The following is a 27188-nucleotide window of genomic DNA, read 5'->3' as shown; positions in this document are numbered from 1 at the left end:
AATAAGTGTAACATTTAACATGCTTAAGTAGCTTTCAACACGCTGATGAAGATTTTATGATGTTTTTAACATGCTTACACATTTTTTTTTTAATGATTGCATTTTTACTCTGCTTGTAAATTGCTTTGGGATTTTTTGTAGTGGGAAGTAATATATAAATTTGTCAGCCCTGTCCAAATGTCAGGACTGGTCCCAGCACAACACATACAGCAGAGAAAAAAGAAACCAAGAAAAGAACAAAGAGGGAAGAAGATCTGTGTGGCAATTTCCTCCATCACAGTAAACACAGAAGTGTATAGAACTGCAGTTTGTGCCTCACAAAGCAATGCAAATCAAGAATTTAATCTGTTGCATTGCCTGATACCTCACTACTGTAGGCTTCAAAATACATTGGTTTACCAGACAGTGCATTTATGCAACCTTATCTCTTACTTCTCCAAATGTTGGGCAGGGGGTGAGAGTGGGGGGGGGGAAGCCTCCAGATGCACAGAAAACCCCATTTATTAAACTTTATTAAACATATTTAATGTTTATCGAATATCTTATTTAGGGACACTATAGGTGCAACCAGTTTGTCTCTTGGGTCTCAGTAACCTTTTTTAACAAAGCTGGAGCCTAAAGTATCCAGTTGGTTGCACCAAAAAGTGCCTCTAAAGAAGATACTTGAAACTTTTGGGGTTCAATAAACATATTTCTCTTCCTCCACGCCATTTCTGTATTTGATGCCTATTTTGCATTGTCCTCCCATCAGATTTCAGCCGAATCATCCTGCACCCCATACCTTTGAAAAGCATCAGCCAAAGGGCTGCCATTAAAGGCAAGGGGACCAGGCTCTTTTTACCTCACTATGTCATTTGAGAACTAATGTTTTAGTGTTCATATAGGACATACTCCATACACAAGGCTCACTACATGCCATGGCAAATCACATTTGCACATCTGGCTGCCTATTAGAAAGAACTCTCTTCCCTGCAGCTGCATGGCAGCAGACTGGGCTGAGCAGACTGACTCAGCAGCAGTGAGGAAATGCTGCTCTCTGCACATGCTCCAACACACTTTCCAATCTCAGAAAGAACTAGCCTGTTATTTTGGGAAGCACAGATTTCTGGGCATGAATTCTGGGTTCCGTATTAAGCACTGAATGTGGTTATCTGGTCCATGTTAACAGGGTCCTAGGAAAGCAATGACCAACCTAAACAGCATCTTAAAAAGTAGAGACATCACCTTGCCAACAAAGGTCCGTATAGTAAAACTATGGTTTTCCCAGTAGTGATGTATGGAAGTGAGAGCTGGACCATAAAGAAAGCTGATTGCCGAAGAATTGATGCTTTTGAATTATGGTGCTGGAGGAGACTCTTGAGAGTCCCATGGACTGCAAGAAGATCAAACCTATCCATTCTGAAGGAAATCAGCCCTGAGTGCTCACTGGAAGGACAGGTCATGAAGCTGAGGCTCCAATACTTGGGCCACCTCATGAGAAGAGAAGACTCCCTGGAAAAGACCCTGATGTTGGGAAAGATGGAGGGCACAAGGAGAAGGGGACGACAGAGGACAAGATGGTTGGATAGTGTCTTCGAAGCTACAAACATGAGTCTGACCAAACTGCGGGAGGCAGTGGAAGACAGAAGTGCCTGGCGTGCTCTGGTCCATGGGGTCACGAAGAGTCGGACACGACTAAACGACTAAACAACAACAAACAGGGTCCTCAATAAAGTTAGCAGGGGGACAATCCCCAGTAGGATTGCCCACCTTGAAACAGATAGCTATAGAGATAGAAATAGATAATAGATGATTTAGGTCAAGGGTGCCAACTAGAATAAAATATTGGGGAGGCCCAGGTAAGCCCTGCATGCACACCATTTGAATGGCAATGCCCATCAACTTTGGGGGAGGGGTGGCTCCCTCAAATATTTTAGGGGGAGCATATACCTCTTGGCCCCTAATAGTTGGCTCCTATGATACAGGTAAACAGGCCCAGCAGCAGCACTTGCAGAATGCCAGCCAGAGATGGGAAATCGCCTTTCAGCAGGATGTGCGCCTCCGAGGCTGGCCCTTGCACGCCGCAAATCATATCCTGTGCCACACACGCAATTATGGAATTAAATATTTGCCGGAGGTGGGCGGGGTTGGAAGTCTGGATTTTTTCCCCCCCTATCTCGAATTGCCTAAGAATGTAAACGGGCAGGGGAGGGGCCGAGCCGGAGATTCCCCTCCCCGCGCGACCATATGTCCCCGTCCCCCGCCCCCCGCAGCCCTCACCACGGGGTGCGCCCAGGGCAAGCCGACCTCCCGCCCACCCAAGTGTTGCAAGGGACCGTCTGAGCTGGGAGCAGCCGCGCCAGCTGAGGAAGACCACGCATTATGGATGCTGCTTGCAAGTCACTCTCGCAGGCGCTGACTGGTCCTGGCAAATGAGGTAACGGCGGAGAGGGGGGAGGGAGGGGGTGCCCCCATCTCTCTCTCTCTCTCTCTCTCTCTCTCTCTCTCTCTCTCGGTCCCTGGAACGTTGCGGGGGGGGGGGCGGAGAGGGAGCGCGCAGGGAAAGGGAGGGGAAGGGAGGAGCACATCCTAATGCAGAGATGCTGCAGTGACTCAGGGCGCGCACACATAACACAGGCAGGCAGGCAGGCAGGCAGCAGCACAAGGCGAAGGCTCACCTGCAGAAGGAGGGCAGGCGGCAGAGAGGAAGGCTGCTGCTGCTGCTGCATCAAGAGCTCCCGGGCTCTCCTCGCCCAGGCACGCCACACGCGCATACACGTGCCGATCCAGCCACTCTCTCTGCCCAAGGTAGGAGGAGGGGGCGCGGGGTGTCCTTTTAGGCTCCCCTGACTCTGTTCCCAAAATTTGGGCTGCTCCGGAAGGTGCAAGCTAACTTTCAGTCTATGGGGAGGGGAGCGAGAGAGAGATGGAGATCATGACATCAGTCGTTCAGCCACGCCGCCGCACCCGAGCAGGGCTGTCTAGTGATGGCAACGGGTTTGGCGTGGGCGCATGGCACGGGCATGGCACGGATGCCAGGGAAGGGGCTGCCGGTGCCAAGGGAGAGGTGCCCAAGAGCGTCGCCAGTCAGTGACAAGGGAAGGGTTGGCGGCGGGATGGGGTGCGGTCCCTGTTGAAAACGTGTTTATCTGCGATGCTTTGCAAGGGGTGTCGGAAGAAGTGGTGGCAGGAGGGCCCAGGTTTTTTGACTTGCTTTTCTCAACCGGTGCCACGTAGGTGTGACCAAAGAAAGCGGTGTCGAAACGACCACCCACACCTGAACTGGAAGAGATCAAGGGCAGGGAGCGAAGCAATAGGATGGGATCAGTTTGAGTTTTCCTACTGCAAGCAGAGCCTGTCTTCTCATTAGGGCTCCAGAGAGAAGGGAGCGCTGGCTTCTGCTCTGTGTGGGTGTTGTATTTCTCTCTCTCCAAGGCTATTAAGCCACTTTGGACACCCACCCACCCTTCGTAGAGCAGTATGTACAGTAACTGTAGAAGAGGCTGTTGGGGTGGGAGGGGGGCTACTTGATGGGATGGCCTTCAGGTAACAGAACGGATAAGTGCCCAGACAGTCCCAATCTTTACTGATTTTGTATTTCATTGGGATCTGGAGCAAACCCAGACAACTTTGTGACCCACCAGGCTGAATGGAGCTCCTTAGTTTTGTAAGGTAGCCCATCAAGCACTAGATCACTTACTTGGTTTTTCTTCCTGCCTGGAAGTTTACTAAGAGCTTTGGGGGGGGGGGCGAGAGGAAAGTTGTCAGGAACCTGGGAGGCTGCACTACTTGCCTTCATTTGACGAGATGGGTGACAAGTTGTGCAGGCCTGACCTATGCAAGTTTCAACTTCTTCGGCGTCAAGGCTGAATGAATGAGTTGCTAAAACAACAGTTTTAAATATGAGAGCTGTTTGCCCTTTCTATCCAGAGCATCTCTGCTTGTGATTGCACCAGATCCATCCGGCATCATGTCCAACCATCTGCTAATGCTCCGACCCAGGCAATAAGATGCCATTCTAGCCTTTGCATTTCACAGCTTGTCTGTAAAGAGTGGGGCCGGGGCCAAACGCCTCTTCTCTACACCTGTTTGTGTGTGCTGTGCATTGACAGCCTGCCAACTGAGGCTAGTGCAACATGCTTTTGAGAAAGTGGGCTCTGCTGCTGTTTTCTGAAAAGCCTTCTTCCTCAGTAGGTGCCACTGGGTTGTTGTTTCTTGCAGCTGAGTGGGCGAGAGGCAGCTTGGAGGCTTGCAGCTTCAGCCATCGCTTTCTGGATCAAATAACTGAAGTGCTTGCATATTCTAGCATAGACCACACACTCCAGAGCTCCATGATCAGGCATTTGTTTGCGATGCACAATTTAAATAAAAACTTGTAAGGTCAGCATTTGGTTTATGCTTTTCAATTCAATAATAATCAGTAAACATATCATTGCCAAAGGAGCCATTTATTTGTCTAATTCCTCCTGGTAGGTGCTAAGGCTTTGATCCCAGAACCTGTGGCACCATAAAGCCAGCAACAGATCCCTAACCCTCTAGTCCAGTAGAACGTGATCTCACTTACACAGTCCACAAGACTCTGCAAAGAGCCGGGGCTTTATAACACCAGCCTCCTTCCTCTTTCCAAGCCAGGTCCAGCCTGCTTAGCTGCTAGCAGTTGGATCACTGTCCTTTACCCAGACCACATTTCACATAAACCCTTGTGGATTTAAACTGAACATATTTTTGCTCCCCATGCAGTCACTGGCCCATCTGGCTACAAGCAAAGCCACCTGGTCCATTTCTCTTTACTTATATACACACAGCTGTTAAGAAGGCTGCTCTGAATAAGTGGGGAAGGGGGCAGAGGATGAGAAAGCATGCTGAGACCATCCTGAAGTATGAATTAACTTGAAAACAACACAGATGCTTGTGAAAATACATTGCATGGCTGACTGTGAAGGCGGCACTGATTGTATGGGAGCCCTGAACAGATAGCTACTATTGCTGTGATTGATTTGGCCAGTGATAGTTCAGCCGATTTGCAAGCAATCCAAAGTGTAAAGGAAGGTGACAGACTGGATGTCTGAATCTAGAAAGTCCAGCATCCTTTTGATCATTCCATCTTGTCTCTTTCTGATCTAGCGACAGGCACACAAGTGGCACATGGTCTATTTAGAACTGCCAACTTACTCCTGTATGTTTAGCAGGCAGATAAGAGGCAGTTCAGGAAGTGGATGTTTTCCTAGTGTGGTGATACAGTGTCAGGCAGGAGAAGCATCGCCTGCTGGTTGTCATTCTGTCACACAGCTGTTAAAAGCACAGGAGCCATGTCCCAAAATAAGCACTGGCAGCTCTAAGCTTCTTCTCCCATCTGCAGGATCAGAAGCAGGTTTTCCCCATGAGTTTTTGATTGTGGGTCATCTGTTGTAAATGATTGGGGTTGAGAGGCACGTATTACATATGTATTACCCCAACTCCAACCCACTTCCCAAGTGTTATTTATTCTTCAGAAGAAATCCTGAAATATGCAACCCCTAAATATTGTCATGGTATGCTTCCTTGATTTTTTTTTTTTAAAAAGGAAATAATTCCCTTTCTCATCTAGTTTTTACATCAGAGACTGAGTAGAGTGGCAAATTATTGCTTGAACTTCTCTTTTGCCTCTTGGGAGCATTATTAGGAGTCTAAACAAGAGGAGGTGAAAGTTAAACAAAAAGTAAGTGAGAAGCAACCTGTGACTTCCTGTGTCTTTGCTCTCTTTAGCTAAATCTGCTTAGCTGGTGGAGGTAAGTGAAGTGGATGTAAGTTAGGGTGCCCATCTATGCATCACCAAAGAAAAGAGAGCAAATCTGCATAAACTTTGCATGTGCTCATTTAATATACATAGATGCAAATTCAGAAATGATTTAAATAGAAACCAGTGTAGAGGGGAAGAATGTGACCAACTGATTTGAGTGCCTGGTCGTTCTGCTCTGCTGTTTATGTGTTCACTGTTGATGGGAACTTTAAGGACCTTCTTATCTATAAAATGGACTTGGACAAGACAGCCCTTCAAGTAGAGCAGGGGTGGAGACCCTGTGGTTACAACTTCTATCCTCCCTGACCATGGGCAATGCTGACCGGGGCTGAAGGGAGCTGGAGTTCAACGAGGGCCATGGGTTCCTCACCTCTAAAATACAGGGGATCTTTAAATAGTGGTCTGTCCTCTCTCAAATAAGACATATGACCACTGTGAGCAGCACTGCAGGAATGAGTCCTGACATAATTGAGTTTAGGATCGGGCTTAGAGGAAGAAACTAGACAGGATCCTGGGCCGAAAATAGCAGCAGTGCAGCAGGAAGTTGCTTGCAGAATATTGAGGGAGCCTAAACAACAATAGCACATGACTGATGGCATTGGTAAAGAATGACCAAAAAAGGCACTATGGATTTGTACATGCTCACTGTTGGAAAGCTGCTAGCATATGGATAGAACTAGCAATTGTCAGATACAGACTGCAAAACCTTTGTTCCTCATACTGTGATAAGAGTGCTTGTTTCACCTACCTTTCTTGGGATCTCTAGTAGCTGTTCTCCACTTGGAATCAAATGACCCGGCATGCTTTGTGGTTGCTGAGGAATGGCAGCTTTCTTCTCTTATTCAGTAGGGGCTGGTGAGGTTTGTTCCACTGGTTTCATTAGCTAGATATGAGTAGCACTGGGTTTGTTTCATAGAGGCAGGTGTGAAAGGTTGTGCAGATTGATGGGATATTATGTGGAGGGAGTACCTTCACTTATGTGGACTACAACTGAGAAAGGGAAAGAGAAAAAAAAAGGGTGTGTGCATTTTATTTTTAAAAAACCCTCATGCCTGGTAGGATGATGCATAAATATGCACAAAAGGAAAAACTTTTTTTTTTTTTTTAATGCATAATTGGCTACAACCCTACGTTCAGGCTGCAGAAAGTCTGCAGAAAGCAGAGGCTAGGAGTGGAAGAAAAGCAGATTTTAGAAGTCCTCTCATATTATCGAAGCTCTTGGGAGCCCACTAGATAGGGGCAAGCTGCTGAACCCATAGCGTTACCAAATGGTCAGAGAGCTTGATATCTTATTAGAGCCCACAACTCCACCATTGGTAATGGGTTCCCTTGAGGTGGTGCCCTTAAGAATGAGTGCTGAGAGAAAAATCATTGCCCCGGGCAACATTGAACCAGCCATGTGCCATTTCACTTGCTTTCTGAGCTTCATTCTTTGTCCCATAGAAGAGACCTTTCCCTTATGCAGTTCTGGTTGCCTGTTATTTCTGATCTTGCATGAAGGTAGATTAGTGAAGGAAAGCCTCAGAGTGAAGCAAGGGCCTCACGTACGTAGCAGGAACAAATGCTTCAGAACTAGGATATCTAAAAGGAGCTTCTTTGAGGCTTTTTGTTCCAGCATGGGAGCAGACAGGGGGCATTCAGCTAGCTCTCTAGCGGATACTGCTGTTGCTTGTTGCCTCATCCTAAGGTGTTTCCCTCCTTGACACTGATAAGGGAGACTTCTTTGCCAGCAGTTCATACAGAGTTTACAGGGAAGAGACTAGCTTCTCTAGGCATTGCAGGTTAAACTAAGAGGCGGTGGGGAGCTTTCTACTTCAGCTCCCAGCCAGCCAGGCCAAAGAGGCCAAAGACTGGTGACTGTCCTGGGAGTTTAAGGCTGTCTAGTGGGGTGTTAAGAGAGCAAGTCCACATTCCCATAAATTCCATTTAAGCCTATCAAGGCCCTGCCCTCAGCAGTGGCCTTGCCAATTATGATAATCATGTTGAATCTTCACTATGAGAATCATAGAAACATAGAATTGTAGAGTTGGAACGGACCCCGAGGGTCATCTAGTCCAAGGAGACTATTTCTCATTTGGCTTCTAGGTTCTGGCGTTGTTTTTGTAGCCTTGTTTTGTATTAAAAACTTACTGCCTTGTCATTCATTGTAACTAAGGTTTAATGTTCTGCACCACACTATTTTGCTGTTCACTCTTGGTTTCCTTTACATTTTGATTATTCCAATTTAAGGGACACCAAAGACAGGCCTAAAATCCCTGTGTGTTTTTTTAAAATAATTTTTTTATTTAATATTTTCTTGGTTTATAAAAGTACATGCCTTGTCTCTTTTTTCAAGTTGTACAGTCTTTTCTACAGATCAGTTACATTTGTTATGAGACATTAGTGTTGAATACAGAATAAGGTCAGGAAGAAGAGGAGTGTGTGTGAGAGAGATGGTTTTGCTAAGCCATTGTTCTTCCCTTCCCTTGCCTGCCTCCGCCTTCCTTGCTCACGCACCCACTCCAGGTCTGTGAACAATTCCACCCCACTCTCCAATATATTCACCAAGCACCATTGCTGATTTCCTTGAAGCACCCCGTTCAAAACACAGCTCTATTTACTGAGAATTTTGAAGGACTCTGGTTATGAATAATCCTTGGACTACATTTTCTGTAAGATTGTGCTTTTTGGTTTATGATTTCTGAGACAGGAATATTGTTTGTTGTGAACGATTTAGATGGGTTTTTAAGAGGAAAGATTTGATGCAAGCCTCCTTGAACATTTACTTACTGCAAATAGGAAGTCAGAATATGCATCTTTTAAGTGTAGTCTGTTGCAGGAAAAATCCGAGGGCTCCCTTGGACAAAACAAAGACACCAACCAGGATAACTTGGAGCAAAACAGCAGCCTGTAGGCTTGGCCTTTATTGAACTGTTGCAACAGGGTATTCCCCTCACGTGCAGGAGAGAGGAAAGACCCAGAAGAATAGTGTGCAAGGTCTTATAAAAAACTTTTGAAATTCCCCTCCTCTAGGTCAAGCCCACCCCCAGAAACATCATGCATACATTACAGAAAGGAGGGGTTGAGGGAGGCATACATTACAGAAAGGAGGGGCTGAGGGAGGAGTTGTGGTAACTTGAGTGTCTTGTCACCTGGCTGGTTCCCCCTTTCCCCCTCCCCATGAGTACTTTCCAGGTGACAGAGGGGAGTTGGCAGTTTCCTGCCCCCTGAGGGAAGATCTGATCAGTGTCCTTTGTTTCAGACCATGTTGAATCCACTCCCATATGCAAGTTCTTTGTGATCTTGATTGTCTTCTGTCTGGGATCATCAGGGTTGGCATGGGCAGAGCTCCTGTGTATGTGCTGAGACAGTGAAGGGATTATGGCTGACCAGGACTAAGTCACCCCCCTTTGTTAGTTCTTGTCATATGGAGTAAAATAAAATGGAACAGTGCAAATCCAATGTATGGTTGACTTTCTATGAATTTATAACAGAAATGTGGCGTATGTAGTGTGTGAGTGTGAAGTTTATACAAACAGAAACATTGGGGTGGGGGGGTTCCTGCTACAAGTCCAAGCAGTGTTTCTTATCCAAGGAGACCACAGTCCTGTTGTGGCTTTATGATTCGTCTTTCCCCCAGCTCCTTGTCCCAGCTTTATAGGGCTGGAGCAGGGACAACACCAGTGCCTTGAAACTGGTCTATGGAGGCACTAAGAGAGTGTAGCATGCCATGTGTAAAACAGCCCACCCTCCTCTCAAGGCTGTAAGTAAGCACACAGTTGTACGTAAGCACACTTACATGGCAGTAAGCCCCATTGAGCATAGTGAGGCTTACTTCTGAGGAAGCATGCATAGGATTGTATTGTACGGCTGACTCACCTTCTGTAATGATTCTTGTTAAACAGGCTTAGCTTATAGGAGAAAATAGTGTTTCAGAGACAGCAGTTCATTAGGAGGCCTTTCTGGAGAGCTGCAATTGTGGCTCATTACTTCATAATGCTCCTTCCTGACTGGCAGATACTCCTTGCCCTACTGGCACAGAATATCCCTGACATTTCTTTTCTGGCTCTTTTCCTTAATTGATTTCTCTGGGTTTTGATATGCTGCGTCTTGATGCATTGCCTTCCATATTCTCCTAGTCATTGTTAGAGGATGACTAATTCCCTCCCCTCCCCCCCTCTCTCCTACGCCATTAATTTTTGTGGTCTCTTCTCTGCTGTGTCTTCACTCTGTCCTTGTACTCATAAAAAGGTAAACGGAGACCTTAAGCAGATGAAGCCCTGGATGGTCTCTGTCCCTGGTGGCTTATAGCCTTCGTATTTCTCTCTGTTCAAGTCAGGCATCCATCGCTGCTGGAGCTCAATGTCAGGGCAGATGTCTTGATCAGAAGATTTGACAGTAAAGTAGTTTGGGGGGAGGGGTTCAGCCTCAATACTTGCTTGCTCCCCCGAAAAAAATAATCATGGATGCTTTTCCCATTTCTTGCAATTGTCTCCCAATTGCAAGACAAGGCAATACAAAGTATATATATATTGTTTTTTTAGAGATGAAAAGAAGTGTAGCATGCCCAGGAGTTTTACCCAGAAACTGTAGCAGAACATTTCATTTCACATTTAATTTGTATACTACCTTTCTATTTTACTCTAGCCAAGGTGGTTTAAAAGCTGAAGAAACAAAGAATGTACACCTTGTAGCAATCTAATCCAATACAAAAATGTAATGATAAAACATAACTTTAAAATAAGCAACTAATATCAGTTAAAGTAATGAATACAATCCATTAGAATAGTATAGAATAGTAAATATCAGCATATCAAAATTAAACAGAAATCCACTCTTAACAATTACAATAAATAATTTCTAAATTATAATCAATAAAAGCAACAGCAAGTCACAGTGCATAAAACAGTACAATACAAATTGAGAAGCAGAGACTGGAGGGTGGGGCAAGGCAGGTGGGAAAGGCCTTGCCTGATGGACGGCTAGAAGTCTCTCCCCTCACAGTTCATCCTCTAAGCACAGGGATGGTAAGGACTTTTCTAGCAGAAAGCTAAACTGCAAACTCCTAAGACCCAACTAGCTACAGTGTATAAAGGCAGAGCTGAAGATCAAGTTATCTTTATGGAAAACAATTACAGTGGAACCTTGGATTGCGAACGTGATCCGTGCAGGAGGCATGTTCGCAACCCGCAGCATTCGCAACCCACAGCACTGTGTCTGCGCACGCGTGGGTTGCTGTTTGGTGTTTCTGCGCATGCCGGAAGTACCCTGTTCCAGTACTTCTGGGTTTGGCGCATTGCGCAACCCGAAATTGCGTAACCTGAAGCGTCTGTAACCCATGGTACCAGTGTAAGTGAAATCTAGCAGGTTTTGGAGCCCCAGATACACAGAACTTATGTTTTGTCGATTTTGGCAAAAGTGGCAAGGGCCAAACTTTGTCATATTTCCACAAGTCCTTTAAATTTTGTGTGTAGCATTTCTTTGTACAGCATTACAAGATTTTTATATCTGCATTTGTAGTATTAGCATTCTGGGAGGGTTACACAAATCGGTGCATGAGAGAGAGGTGGGGAGGGATGTGGGGAGAAGAGAATGACTCACTATTCCCACAGGCTCAGATGAAGGAAAAGGCGAGTTCTTAAAAAGTCTAATTGAACCTTAAAGCAATGGGAACACTCTTTTGTCCCACCCAATCTACTCCTGTCCTTCTTTCCCTTAGTCCTCACCATCCCTAAAATACCCATCTCTGTTTTCTCATTTCCTTAGTTAGCTTCTGGAAACACAATACAGTCAAAGCACATCCAACATACATTTAAAACATGTCACTTCCCCAAGGAATCATGGAAACTGTAGTTTGTCACTGGTGTTGGGAATTGTAGCTCTGTGGTAGGAAAACTACAGTTTCCAGGGACTTGGGGGGGGGGGAACCATGTGATGGGAAGGCGTATTCAGTTGTCATGTATTGTCAGATGATTAGCAGGTGGGAGGCTGCACCCACATGTCATAGTTGGGCTGTGGGGTCTAGGAGACGGAAGCATCCAGTCCTCTGGCCAGAGCCAGCTCCTTACCCCTAGTGTGTCTGAAGGCTCTCTCATAGGTGAAATGTTCCCACCTGTTACCTTCCCTTCCCCCTCAGCTTCCAGACAGCACTTGTCCCATTGCAACCACAAATAAGAAACCAGAATCTGTTTCAACTTGTGCTTCAAGTTATCTGTTTCAAGTTATGCAATTTTTAGTGCAGTTTTAATATTTAGGGTGAGATGGAATTATTTTATTCCTTTGTTGTTCTTTTCTATTGTCATCCACGTTGAATATCTCCAAACAGAAAAGGGAGAGGGATTTTTAAAAATATATAAATATACGTGTTTTAATGTGGATGTCCAGATACCATTAGCATGCACAGGGATTGGGTACTCCATTGTCTCTTTCTCCAAACTCCAACCAAGCCAGTTTTTGCAATTCTTTATAAATCATGAACAGAATTTCCCATATTAGCTCCTAATCTTACTAGACCTTTCAATCCCAGTACTAGGTGGAAGTCTGGATGCTATGTGTCCTGCCAGTGAACGTTCTGTGAATATCATGGAAGCACCTTATTGTAAACAGCAAGACAGGGGAATGTTTTTCTGAGACGTTGTAGGGGAGAACCCAGAAATCTGTTCTATACCTTTGGATTAATAATCCACCTGTTGTTGGCACTGACTGGCAAAAGATTTCCAGGATTTTAGGTAAGAGTCTTTCTCTGCCCTACCTATAGATTTCAGGGAATAAATTGGGAATCTTCTGCATGCAAACCATTTGATTCACCCCTGTGCCTTGCCTCCTCCCTCTATTATCTCCTGTGCTGGCATTTTTTACCCAGGTGGGATTAGCACCACCAACTAGCTCAAGGTAGGGATTTAGGAACTTTTATTTCTGGTGTTCCCAGAAGCTGCTTCAGTTTTGAAGTTTCTGCCTAAAGTTCATCACAGCAGCACTGGAGATACTTTTTGCATTCCCTGCTAAGGCTTGTATTGTTCAACACTTTCAGCTCTCTAATCCTTCCGTACCGGATTACCAAGAAAACTCCTTTAAACTAAATATTAAATACCTCTGAAGCACCTCTTTTTATTTCATCTTAGATATCCTGTAGATATGTGGAAAGTATGTCAGCATTTGGCCTGAGATATCTAAAACACAGGATTGGTCAGTCTTATTTGGGTATACCTTCATTTCAGAATAACTATCATCATCATCATCATTTATAGCCCACTTCTTTCTCCAAGAAGCTCAAGGTTGTTTACATGGTTCTCTCACTCCACATTTAAGCCCAACAACAACCCTGTGAGGTAGACTGGGCTGGGAGGCACTGGCAGGTCCGTGGTCACCCAGGGAGCTTCCTGGCCAAGTGAGGATTTGAACCCTGGTCTCCCAGCTCCTAGTCCAACACGATAACTGCTACACTACACTGGCTCTCTTCTTATTTCATAGGAAAGATTACATGTAGGTCAATTTCTGAGAGATGTCCTCAAGTCACAAAGCTCTGCTTTTGTCCCAAGTCCCAAACTGGGTGGTGATGATAATTTTTCATGGTACTAACATATTCTCATGAAATATGGCTGACATAGTCCACATTTCTCACCCACCTCCACCACATCTCCAACATTATCCAAGTAGCCTTGTAAGGTTCCTGTACCTCTCCTACAAATCATAGCAAAACAGCAAGAATCGTACTACTGCAACAAAACACAACTCCACCCAACCAATCTAAACCTGTTTTTATATCCCTGAATCTGATAAGTTGATCCTTAAAAGTCAAGGTGATAATCCCTTAAAATCAGGTTTTAAAACTGAATATTGAAAGTGTTCAAATTGTAAAACGAAGTCAGATTTGAATTATATTTCTTCCCACCTGATATTGAAGGGTTGGTGGTGTCAACAAATTCCTAGCCAGATGGCAATCCTGGCACATTAAGACTGCAGTCCTATGCACACTTGCCTGAGAGAATGTCCCCGGCAATCAATGGGGAATGCTAAGCAGGCATAAATCAGAGTACACCAGGGGTAGTCAACATGGTGCCATCCAGATGTTTTGAACTATAGTTCCCATTAACCCCAGATAGCATGGCCAGTGGTCAGGGATGATGGGAGTAGTGATCTATACTATTTTGGGGGCACCAGGTTGGCTAGTTCTGCAAGATGTATTTTCTTAAGCTCTTCTTTTAACCTTTTCACATTCTTCAATAAAGTTGATGCCTTATAGCTGTTGAGGAAGCCAGAAGCCAGGAGGCATCTATCAGTAGCTGAATTTGATCAACAGTCAGTATCCATTAAGGAATTAAGAAATCAGTTACCTATACTACGGAGTGAGCAACGCCAAAAATAAGTCATGGATGCATCTTGGAACTATTTTATGCATCGAAAAACAACTATAATACATAGCCAAGGAGAGTTAACAAACAGCTTTAGGTTCTGCCATTCCAGCCAGAAAAACAGTCACTAGGAGCCTGCCAAATGGCAGCAGCAAAGAACAGCTGAGGGTCTTGGGAAGAAAGGCAGTGTTGCTAGCATAACATTAAGCAAGGAGCACGGAAGCTACACCCTTTTTATTCCCCAATTCATTGTAGATGCATCCTGTGCACTTAAAAAAATTAAGACCCTACACTCTTCAGAACCAACCCATCACACATCAGTCAATTATTCAGAATAACTCGGTGTCATGTGAATTTTATTAATATCAAAATTATGATCTCTCACTCACACGCATGTCATCCAGAGGGCAATCAGTGTTGACTCTGCCAAGATGTTGGCAAATCATCATGATGGTTCTGTACAGAAACTAATGCCAAGGCCATCTCCTTGTGGATTTGCTAAAGCCAGAGCTGTCTCCCACAATGTCTAGTTCCTCCATACATTTAACAGCACAAGTCCTGTTGGTTTTAATAGGACTAGCTTCCCATTACAGGAGGTGGGCTTGGACTTAGGATGCTACACTTTACCATATTTACTGAGGAAAAACATAAGCTTGTTATCTGTTGGATAATCATAGTTTAGACATTAACCTGCAGGAGAGGCAAACTGCTTCCATGTGGTGGCATTTCTGAAATACAGATTACTATTCCATATGGCACATTTTCAGTTAGGAGGCAATACTAGAAGCCTCACTTCCACCTATGCATCACAATGCAGAGAGGTATCTCAGTGTCCATCCTCATTCAATCTGGAACTGATTCCCAATTCAACAAAGAAATCAGTGTGTGGAAGCAGCTTCCATATGTGTTATCCCTCTTGTTGAACCTGGGCAATAGTTACTGTAGCATATCTCTAGATGTGATAAGGGTTATGATGAATTATTAGGCTTGTAGTGATGTTTGCTAAAATAGCTTTGATATGTGGCTTAGATTAATCATTCTCATGACTTTGAAAACACTATATCGTTGGGCAACAGTGATGAGCACCGAAAGGAAAGCAATGTTGTCCCATGTTTCAGAGCTTAGATTGGCTTATGATTGATATTGGAATGCTTGCTTCAATATTGAAATACACAGGGTGATACAACTAGGTTTTTAAAAATAAATAAATAAAAAGCTTTTGGAAATTGAAGAATGAGATTTTTAAACCACCATTGATTCTTCTAAGGCTTGCAGGATTGCCATCATTTTATTATCCCAGGTCTTGGGCTGTCCTTTATGGGAGAACTATTTCTTGACCTGTTTTGAACTGTCCTTTCTGGAGGCTTATCCACACTTCTGTTTGCCCCGCCACTTTCCCCTGGGAAAAGCTGCAGTTTAGCACTGAAACAGAGCAAACGGCAAATGGGTTCTCTGTGGATTTCCATTTGCTCTGATTTATCACTAAAGAATGGGTTTTCCATGGGAAAGCGGCTGGGCAAGGGCAAAACCACTCAGATCTGTGCCTGGAAAGCACAGGACAAGCAGGAAACAGCTCAGACCTATGCTTTCTAAGCACAGGACAAGCGGGTGTGGATGAGCCCCTAAGTTTATTTGTTTGCTTGCTCTACAGATTTGGCCAGATTTCAGTTTGCAGGCATCTAATCAAATTAATTTGCGAAAATTCAGACATGATTGACTAGGGTCAGTCAAATTTGCCAGTATGTAGAGTGGCTGTTGAAGAGGATCTTAATGATGCCAGGCTACTTCTAGCACTCGTTTGATTGTGAATTTGAGCTGGGAACTGAGCTCTTGCATTCTGCTACTGCATCGCCCCAGGTCTTTTCACATGAGTGAGAGGAAACCCAAGAAAGAGTTTTCCAGTCATGTGATCCTTTCTTTTGGGGGAGAGGGAGGGAGCAGAGAGGCTTTCACTTTCAGCAGCGGACATGCCTTGAAACTGCAGTCAAAGGGCAAATTTTCAAGGGTAATGCTCAGCACTTGCTCCACATACATTAGTGCTCTGTTGCGACCACATCCCATCATGTAGTTGAACAATGAATCAGTAAAGCCCAAACCCCCAGTCCTAGACCAGCCATTAATGAACATACCACAGCCCTACAGGGTATTGGCAGTCGTGGGCAAATAGAAAATGGTTGGTCTTACGCCATATACTCTCTACCGCATACGATAACAAGCTGTGCTTTCACCTATGTAAAACAAATGTTCCAATTATAGTATTGCTAAAGGATATGAGTAACACATCTCTAACTCAGCAAAGAGTTGTGGAGTGAAACCTTTTGGGTCATTGTGTAAATTGCGAATAACAACATAAGATAATAAAATATTTGTGCCTTCAGGAGCATCCTGATTTGTTGCAATCAGAAGCTGGTGTTGTTTATCTCTGCTCACAGAAATCCTAATTGAAATATTGTCATTTCTTAGATTTACATCCTGCCTTCCTCCAAGCAGTTCAAGGCAGTCTACACAGTTCCCTCCCTCCCTTTTTTGGATCTCAAAACAACCCTGTGAGGTAGGTTAGTGAGCAGAGAGTTAGTGAGCAGGGATTGGACATGGATCTCGCCAGTCCAACACTCAAACCACTACAGTACGCTGGTGCATAAAATACAATTTCATTTGTGCTTTAAGAGAAGCAGGTTTGGGAGTTGTCCAGGAATTTCAAGGAGGTTGCCATTTTGCCAGTTGTAGTAGTCGGGTATTTTGCCTGAAGCACTAAAACTGGCAGATTCCAGCAGCAGCTCTGGTTTGAGCCCTTTGAAATGTAGGGGACTTTGGAATCTGGGGCTTTGATCCATTTCTGCCAGTGTTCATTGCCATCAGTTGCAGATAATAGTAGTTTATTATTAGTAAAGTAGCAGGCAAACGATTGGCTGTTACTATTTTGAGAATAAGGAAACAGAGACGGGAATGGCATCAATTATTTCATGGCCTTTACAAACAAGAGAGGTAGAATAGGAATCTGGTGCCTTTGTACTCTTTTGCAACATCTCTTTCTTGTTAGCAAATGAACTTTTGCATGGCACAAGCCCTTGTACCCCTGCTTCAACCACTTCAGCAGCATTGGAATAGCCCGGTTATTATGGGATGCTGCAGCTGCAGCAAAGAACAAGACTCCTGCCCAAGTCCTCTGCTGGTTCCCTGACTGGAGGGGTTTAAATGACACTCATCCATTCTGGTTTAATAGATTGCATAGCCATCATTGCTCAAGACAGCCTCACAGCTCATCCTGTTAATACCCTCTCCCTGGTTGTAGGCTGGAGGCTGATGAAGGGAGGGAGGGGAGAAGCACGGTACTGCCAAGCTGGCAAAGCCCTGCCAAGCCCTGTAGCCCTGCAGGGTGATGAGCGAGGGCTTCCCTCCTGCTTGTCAGAGCAAATCAGAAGAACTCAAAGTGGGTGCACGTGTGAACTTCGTGAGGAGCAAGGGAACGTGAGCAGAGATGCAGGGTGGTACTGATGAGAAAAGGCAAGGTGATAGGGAAAGCTGAGGGCTTGGCCTGACACAGGTGCACTTGCCTCCCCAGGGAATGTTGAGCATGCATGTGTGTGAGCGACAGTGAAAGACAGAGGAGAGATGCAGTCCTGGCTGTCTGGCGGAATGAGGAGGCATTGTTAGCTTTGGGGGTAAAAGAGCACTGGGATGTGACAAGAAGCGGTCCAGAAAAGTTAGCAGTGTTAGCGGTGGCACTTTTGGGAATGAAAACACTTGCAATACAATGTTTAATGTTTGAAAGAGAAAAGTGTCGGAGCTCAAGTAGGCCTCGAAGCCACAAGCTCTGAAGAAGCATGACATGTGCATGCATGCTTGTATGCACAAACATGCAGCCTGCTTGTGGTTACTCAGTGGTGTGAGGAAGGCGCACTTGCAGATGCTTAGAAGCCATCTCATCTTCACTCTTGCAGAGCTGAGCCTTGATCTTGCAAACGGCTTCTGGGAGTGAGGCGCATTTCACAGCACCACCATCAACTTTAAAGACCCATGTTTATCATTCTGTGGGTCCGAAGTAGTTTTGTGTGTGCTAAAAGGAATAGAACTTAATATCATTACTAAGGCTGCGACATTTAAACAGCACAATCCTATACTGAGATAAATCTGGCTCGATTCATTCCCACCTAAGTGTACATAGGGATTACAGTCCCAATTAGTTAGATTAATCAGTTAAAGCCTTCTTGAGCAACTGAAAAGGTGCCCCCAGTTAACTGGGCAATACATTTTTTAAAGTGCCTTATTTTTTAACTTAAAGATGTCTAGGAATTGCAACCAGCATGTGCCAAGCTGGAAAAGGTTTTCAAAGGGTGGGTGCCTCTTCTAAGATGGCGCCTGCTGCAGAAGTGTATACAAGCCCTGCCTGAAAACAAAGTCTGTTTTGAAACTCACAATCTTTATTCCACTTCCCCCTCCATTATTATTGTTATTGTCGCAAATATATCAGGAGGGGGGAAACAACAACATTGTCAGCTGACTTTGATCCTGACTTAAGCATATAATTTAATATAGGCAGCCCATTTGTCAAAATAAGATGGGTAGTCATAAGATGGGTCGCCATAAGATATCCATTCAAGCACAGAAAGGGCAGTGAGAGCTTAAACTACTATGTAGTAGATAGTGATGTTTATCCTCCCAGCTTTGAAATATAGCTTGTTCTCTGCAACTACAAAGGCTCACAGGGTCTGTCCACATTTATTATCTCTCTGTTAGTCTCCAACCCACAGGATTATAAATGCATTGACACCTGCAAGTATCAAACATTTCTCCAAAACGAAGTTACTGTGAAGCCTTTTTTTTTATTATCAGAAAGAACACACCACAGGAAACTTCTAACACTAATAGCCTGAGATTTCTTTGACTGAGTGATAACCCTAATTGGTACTAAAAGCTTCCTGGTTAGAAGATGCCTTGTAAAAGCCAGAACCAGAATTGTCAGGATTGCGTGAGTTCTGTATTAAAAATAATAATAACCAACATTCTGCTCCATGTAGCTCAAATTCTGTATTTTATGCTGTGGCTTGTTTTACACAAAATAAATATGTTGGCTTGTAATTGTGAACCTGCTCTCTCCACCCTGCTCCTGTGCTTTAACAGCGGCATGGCAAATAGAAATGGAGCAACAGAAGCTTTGCCTGGCATATGGCATAGAGTGAAAATAGTTGTTTGATTTCTGTGTCATGCTGATATTAAAAATGAAAGGAGGAGAGCTAGAAAGATCCTGAATTTTTAATCTAATGCCAAGTTTTGGACTTGTTGTATGCTCGTGTTAGCCTTATAGTCAGGCATTAGCTTGGTAGCAATAGATGAGAAGGAATTACAGGCAGACAAGTGCAGGGAATTTAATGTAGCTAGTAAACATTTTTTTTCAGGCTGGTAACTTTTGTGGACTGATTTACAAGGCAGGTTTGCACAGACCTGTAAAGTACACATTGCCCCTGTTACACAATTGTTTGCTCTCTTTGGGAAAATCACTGTTCTTTGTTAATTGGAATATTTGTCCAGTTTAATATATGCAAGCAAAGAGTTTAATATAGTTTGCATTTAACATATGCAAGCCACTGTCAGAGAATGAACTTGAGCAAACGAAAAAGAAAGCCGCTCACTGCATCCACCAAAACAGATTTCAGGTCTAACCAACTAGCAATCCTCTTAAGCAGTCACAAACGTCTGAAGGAACAAATCATTTTTTCTCTCAGGTTTCTTCGGAGTGGACATGATGAGCGAGCAGCCACAATATATTAATATGTGCTTTGTAAAAGACAAATTGTGCCAAGACAAATGGACTAACCAATGGTTTCAATTAAATGCATGTTTGTATTTATAGTGTTGACTTTAGCTAAAGTCTTGTGCGGTGTTCCTATTAACTGGATAAGAAACCTAATTATATTGTAATAACCCATGGATAGTGAGAATGGATGGATGTTTTTGTTCTCTCAGAAAGCTACTCCTAATGTCTTTGATTAAGGCTTCTGTGAGGTTCAGAACAGCCATGTTATTTCTTTCTTGTTTGGGGTGCTTAGAGAAGACATATTGAGCCTTGTAGACACATAACTTTTCCTGTGGTGGTATTTTTTATCATCTCTCCCCTGCTCAAATCTTCATCACATTGACACTCAAACATGAGGTTGAGACCATTTCGGAGAAATTGGCCTGGTTTGCACAACACAGTAAGCCAAATTATGGCTTACTGGGACTACACAAATGTGTGGGCTCCCAGAAAGGAGCTCACTGCTGCTTTCTCGCCTCACTAATCACGAGCTGTAGCTTGTCATTAATTATAGTGAAGTAACCACCTTGGGTAATGAGGTGTTGGATGACCCAATGCTAGGGGACTGAGAGAGACAGCAGCAAGGTGTTGAATGACAGAGCTGAGTATGGCCTGGCCTGCACCCCCTAAGCAGCTGCTGCCCTCAGGAGACTTTGTTCCATCACCCATGTTGAAGTAAGATTCAATAGTCTGCATGGGCAGCTTCTAGGTGTAAAGGAGGAGCAGGCACCAGCTCATCATTCAGGCAGCAAAATGTTCAGGTCCAGCTCTGCACACAATTATAGTGGTACCTTGGGTTAAGAACTTAATTCGTTCCGGAGGTCTGTTCTTAACCTGAAGCACCACTTTAGCTAATGGGGCCTCCTGCTGCCGCTGTGCCGCTGCTGCACGATTTCTGTTCTCATCCTGAAGCAAAGTTCTTAACCCAAGGTAATATTTCTGGGTTAGCAGAGTCTGTAACCTGAAGCGTATGTAAACTGAAGCAAATGTCATCTGAAGCGTATGTAACCCGAGGTACCACTGTAGTCTCTTTATCACCCATTTACACCTTCCTTAAATGGGCCTATGTCTAGTCTCTTTGGGTGTTTTTAACAGGATCCTAAAGAATCATTTGTCATTTTATATTTTGATATGTACTGTGTTTTTGCCGATTATTCTGATACTTTGTTTTCTGTTTGCTCTTAGTCATTTTGGGTTCCCTCAGGAAGACAAAGTGGGATATAAGCCATTTAAAGTGGGAGGAAATGAAAATGGAATGGAAAAGTTGCATTTTTATCAGGATACCCTCTTAGCAGCTGTGCTAGGGCTTGTCCTGCTAATGTACATAGAACTACAGAACAGCCCACAGCCATAACGTGTGATTTTTCTCCACTATGATCATTTCCCAAAGTAGGCATCAGCTTGCTCAAAGAATCCTATCAGAGAGGAAAGCAGGAAGACCCAAAGGAACTGTAGGCATCTGTCTATAACATCAGTTCCTTGATAATGGATCCATCCTAGGTCCCGGGGGCATTTATGAGATAGCCAATCTGTCTTTGACTATTAGTAGATGTTCTTTCATGCAGCTTCCTGCACTATCCTAGTGGATAGGAGCATTTGCAGCAGGGCATCCATCAGCAGACTGTTTCACTGCCACCAAGTCAGCTCTGAAATGATATCCCAAGAAAAGAGGCAAATACCGGTCTTGCCCCTCTTTCTGAATTTAGGTCCTGGTTTATCTATCCATCTGTGGATGAAGTGCAGAATCTGGGGGCTTCTTTGTGCCTTTGTGTGAACAGGGTAAACAGGCATTTGAAACTTTGTGTGTCTTATGGAGAACAGGTACCCTTATCAGAGAGCAAAGATTGACTTTGGTTCCCTGTTGAATGGATGCTTGATGGTGAAATCTAATATGTTGCTATGTAGTGTGTAAAACAGACCTAAGAAAACATCTTATCCAGACAGAATCTCCTACATGGAAGTTATTTTATGCAGGAAATTGTTTGAATCTCATGTGCAATTTGCAACCCATGGCAAATGTTTACATGGCCACATGTGATAACCTGCATGCAGGACTTGAGCTATTTATTTACTACATGAATAAGACTTCAGGTTCTGTGGAACATCCTCAAAACTGTTACTGGATCTACCAATACAGGATAATCATGACAGTACACAACTAACACACCTTTTGCACAGAATATCATCATCTGCACTGTAGACTTTGCAGCCTAAAAGAGTATGGCAAAACCTTTTATTGAATTCCAGTCATATGGAGCTGGGAAAAGGATAAAGAAAAATTCTCTTTGAGCAGATATGTTGGATTGTTTATCATTTCCAGCAAATTCCTCATTACCTTTACTAGATGAGTAACTGTAAGTGGTTTATGCTGGCTGCTCAACCATAGAACTGCCTTCAAGGCAGCAGCCTCCATACCATGATCAGCTGAATTTGCAGAGAGAAGAATCTTATAATTGGCAGGCTGAAATAATGGACTATTGAATTTGGCCTGCAAAACGTTGGCAAAGAGACTGGCAAACAAAAAATAGACAAGATGCTAGATGTTTTCAGGCAGCCTACTAGATTCAATTAGACAGTGGGGAAGAGAGCAGTTGGAGAGAGAAAAAGAATGCAGGTACAGGTCTCCCCTGAAAATCTGCACTGGTATTGGAGAAATGAGTTGTTTTTAATGAGTTGTGTGATTAAAGGGAAATAGAAAATATTCTCAATCGGGTTTGCAAGATCAATATTTCAAAGATAGGGACACTTTTGTGGAAGTATGTGCTAATCAAGATGTGGGCTGTTTTGTGTGGCAAATTTATGAGTGAATTTTGTGTTGGTAAATTTATTTCTTTAGTACATATATCTCACTTTTTCCCCACCATGGCACTCACATTGGTATAGGTCACAGCTTTTCAAACTGTGTGTCCGTGACACATTAGTGTGTCGGCTACAGTGTGTAGGTGTATGAACGCTCCCCACACTCCTCCCAGGGCTGGAAAGGGGTCTAAAAAGTGTGTCACCAACATGAAAAGTTTGAAAAGCTCTGGTATAGGTGGTGGTCTTGGGTGGTCTCCCATGCAGGCATGCCTAGATCAGACCTAGTCCTCGTTAGCTTCAGCATATTAGCCAAATCATGTGCCCTCAGGTGATATTCTAGAACCCATACCAGCATTGCTTAGGAAGTCTTAAGAAACAAAGAACAACCACAAAATCATTACAGTATTGATCATCTGCCATCTTGATTCAAAGTAGCATTCAGGTGTGTGTACCCAGATGTAGATGAAAATTTACTCCTTGATCTCAGGAACCATGATGCAAAAATTGCTTTTGATGGGTTATATCCAGCAAATCCCTATTTTGAGTCAACCCAAAGAAATTAACGACCCATCAATTTCAATGGGTCTGCTCTGATTAACATTAGATATAGCCCACTGTCTTTAGAGGTGTCTAAATGCATAGTGAAAAAAGAGCTTTTCAGATTGTGAAGTAGATATGCCACACCTTTTATCAAATATAATCAGCTTTCTTAGCACTGCTAGGTTCTGGTTGGCCCTTCCTGCCTTGGTTTTTTTCTTGGTTGAAAATATTTTTAAAAATAAAACTTAGGAAGCTTTAGGTAGTGATTGATGTATGGCTGTGTGAAAAGCCCAAGCTACTGTTAACAAACTGATGAAGATCAACAGTGCTGGGATCATCCGAAATGAGGAATGGTCATCCTGTTGCTAAAATAAGCATTCCCTCCATATAAGTGGTGCTTATGAGCCCAGCCTTACATTCACATGCACCAGAAACGTAGGTGTAAAAGAGGTCTTAAAATGAAGAAAGAAATGGCGGTTGAAATATCATTATGTGAGTCATAGAGCTCTGAGCACTATATAGTCATTTTGTACTTTTGGAAGTAATAGAAACTGAGTCTGAAGTCTGTAAATTCAGAGCAACAGTAGCTGGGGTTCAAATTGTAATAGTCACTCATGACCTACTGGAAGGCAAGGGGGAAAAGACAGGAGAATTAACACACCCAAAATTATTGCAGTTCTACTGCTGTTATTTTATTATGTGATTGCCCATTCAGCCATTTATTCCCCTGACACTATAGTTTGTTTAGGCTAAATGCCCAGGGAGAGAAGGGACCAGATTCACTTTCATTTGAATACAACATCTATATTTTATAAAGCAAGAAAATGGAGAGCTCAGTTATAATCAGCACAGCCTCCTCCTTACTCAACTCTGTCTGCACCCCCTGTGTCTTTGAGACAAATCTGCTCATTTGACTAACTAAATGTAGCTGGTTTTGTGCTGACTCTACCTGCTGAGCTGATACAGAGGAGAAAGAGAGAGAGCAATTTTGCATCATCCATCTTTTTAATAAGCAAACAAACAAATAAATAGTCTAGGGAGACATTTGATCCAAAACTGTATTCAGTAACCTCATAACTTTGGTATAATTTAGTTCTGCATCTAGCTCATGGCCTGGAACTTCACAACATGCACAAAACTGCAGTCCTTGCTTTTAAGGCAATTATCATGATTGGATTTTAGATGAAATCTGGATGCTTTTTGATTAAACAGGTTAGTGGATGAATCTTCGAAACAGCGTAGATGAAAGGATTTCTTGCCACGATGGCTGTGAGAGATGGAAGGGCTCAGGTGGCTGACTTTGCAAATCCCAGAGGACTTGTACCCAGTGATACTGTCTTTCTACTGTGTAAACCAAGCATGCTGAATTTGAAGTCTGGGAGCAGAAATTGTGAAGGCGGCTATGCCACATCTTTCATTCATGGCTCATTGTGTTGTCAATACTAGTTTATATACAGACCCTGTGAATTACTTAAATATACATGAATATGCATGTTATATATCTATTATACAATACAGAGTACTGCAACAATCAGGACTTCTTAAAAACTGATTTGTCCAAGGTTGTATGGCAAGCAGAATCCGTGTCCTACACTTGCCCTTTTGCTACCCTCTCTTCTGATTCCCCCTTCCAAATTTGCTTTTCTTAATATGGAAAGTGTTTTGCTTAGCTTTACTCTTGTGAGAGAGAAACAGCTGAGTGAAGAAGTGTTGTGCAGGTGGTGAACCTAGTCGCAAATAATGCAAGCCCAGCAAGCCGTCCTCACGTGGCAGAAGTGTCATGAAAGGCCAAGTGAATAATGGTGCAAGAGGTGCAGACTTAGTGTTTTCCCATGCGATGCTATAAGAGTTGTTTATTTTCTTTTTCTTTATATATTTGCAAGCCATGTGTCTATAATTCAGATGTGGAATCCATATGGGTTGAAATGTACCTAAGTTCATAACAGCAGCTCACTTCCTCCTTCTGCCTTCATTAATAGCACTTACATGTGCATCACCAGAAAGACTCAAGGTATTTAATGTCATGTTAAAAATAACCTTTGGATTTTCAGATGATTTGGGTCAGCCTTTGTTTCTTATTTGAACTAGCAAAGAACCTCAGATTCCAAAAGGAATAGGGTATGTGTATCCTGCATTCTGGGCAATGATAATTGCCTGAATGAAGTGGCTTTGGAATCTGGTGAGTATTACTAGCATCGTACCTTCATTGTAGTGGCATATTTATGAAAAGTGTCAGGGCTCAGTATGCAAATGTTTAGGGGTCATTTGTGCTTGCTCTGTGGGAAGAAAAAAGGTACTCTGCTCTTGCTCAGAGGAACCTTGTTCTTATTACATAGCGTCCAGGGCTAACATGCATTGATGATATAGTACTTTAACTAGATCACACAAAGGATCTTCCATCAATATAGTCCTATGTGTTGGAAGGGAAGTGCATACTTTTTACCACTTTATGGTAGTAGGAATGCTCCATTGCCCAGGCAACTGGTGGGGAAATTAGAAATGTCATGTCCAAAAGGATTCTAGGTTCCTTTACTACTTGGAAACATTATCCTTTGTATCACCACAAGGCACTGGCGGAGGAAGAGGAGTGCGGGGGAGCGCACCGCCCCCGGCAGCGTGATCCCAGTGGGGTGCCATTGTGGCTGCCCCCCACCCCCCACACCACGTCCCTGCAGGCAGCACACCATGCCCCCAGGATGTGCGCCAGCTGCACCTCCGCCTGCTCTCCGCTCCCCTGGTGCCGGAGCATGAAGCTCCGCCACTGCCACAAGGATCATATATCCCTGTTTACTTGGAAGTAAGTCTCAGTATGTTCAGTGGAGCTGAACTCCTTTGTAAGTGTTTTAAGAATGGCAGCCTTACTTGGCTCCAAAAATTGCCTGTTTCAATCATGTAAATGGAGGCAGCTGGAGCTACCCTCTCAAAAGGATTAGATAAGGAAAGTATGGGAGGTAATGAACAAACATTAATTTAGCATGTCAGCTGAGAGAGGCCAAAGATCCATCTAGACTGGGATCATTCATTTCAACTTGGTATTTATTCCAGGGCAACACTGACACACAAGAAAGGGTGGGGGAAGACTCTCAAATAATACCAATGTATTCACCTTTTGGTGACAGTTGGTAATATTTCTACCTTGCGGTCTTTTGCTACTCATATTTTCTTGGTTATGTTGCTTGATTTTCATTCATCTTGATATACTAAATGATTTGTTGTGTATCTTTGTGCCTCATCCTTGCCTCTAATGTTTTGTTGTCAGCAATTGATTGTTGGCTTTTTATCATTGATTTTAAACTTCTTTATCATTGTGCTAATGCTATATTACTTAGATGAAAAAGCATTGCCTCAATAAAAATAGAGGCTGCTTGCAAGAGGCAACACCAGCTCTGCCTCCAAAGTGTCCTAGCCAAAGGTGGCGCATCCCATTTTGTCACCTGAGGCACATTGGGAACGTGCCGCTGCTGCGCCATCCCCACAGAAGCATCCCTTACCTAGTGCCTGCAAAGTGGCACCAGTAGGTTCGGGCAAGGTCTTGTGAGAAGCCAGAAAATGGCACCACTTCTCTGTCAGTGGTGGCAGTGGCGGGGCAACCAAAGGGGTGCCACCTCATGTGTTTTCACCACCTTCTCATGGGTGGGCTGTCCCTGGTCCTGGCCCTTCCTGCCAAATGAAGAACTGAAACTCCCAGCTCTATACTTCTGCCAAAAGCTTTAATGCTCAAATCAGATCAGTACATAAGGCAAACTACAGGTTACAAGGTTCAGCAGGGACATAAGAGGATAAATGGCTAAGAGCAAGCTAAGATGTTGGTCCAACAAGCAACACACACCCTGCACCTTCCTTTTGAAGAGTGGGGCAGGCACAGCTATTAGTGTGGCAAGTGGCCACACTCCCAAGACAGGGCAAGCAATCAGGCTATTCTTTGTGAGGGGGTTGGCTCTGCAAGGTTTGTTTGCACCTGTGCTGG

The 27188-nt window shown here is 43.7% G+C and overlaps 1 protein-coding gene across 4 annotated transcripts in view; it reads left to right on the top strand.

Annotated features, from left to right (window-relative positions):
* The first annotated feature begins 2178 nt into the window (after positions 1 to 2178).
* The window catches only part of CNTN2 (contactin 2), a 62750-nt gene continuing 37740 nt past the window's right edge, over positions 2179 to 27188 (top strand). For 2 of the 4 annotated variants that reach the window (XM_081866332.1, XM_081866331.1), the window contains exon 1: positions 2179 to 2416. The gene's annotated coding sequence lies outside the window, so the exon portion shown is untranslated. Of the gene's footprint in view, positions 2417 to 2588; positions 2788 to 27188 lie in introns of those variants that run through there. The other 2 variants (XM_081866329.1, XM_081866330.1) reach the window with 2 other exon arrangements.

The sequence above is a fragment of the Podarcis erhardii genome, assembly GCF_964252035.2.
Source record: "Podarcis erhardii genome assembly, chromosome: 6".
NCBI classification, from domain to species: domain Eukaryota; kingdom Metazoa; phylum Chordata; class Lepidosauria; order Squamata; family Lacertidae; genus Podarcis; species Podarcis erhardii.
The sequence above is the reverse complement of the archived record's forward strand: the minus strand, read 5'-3'. Positions and strand labels throughout refer to the sequence as shown.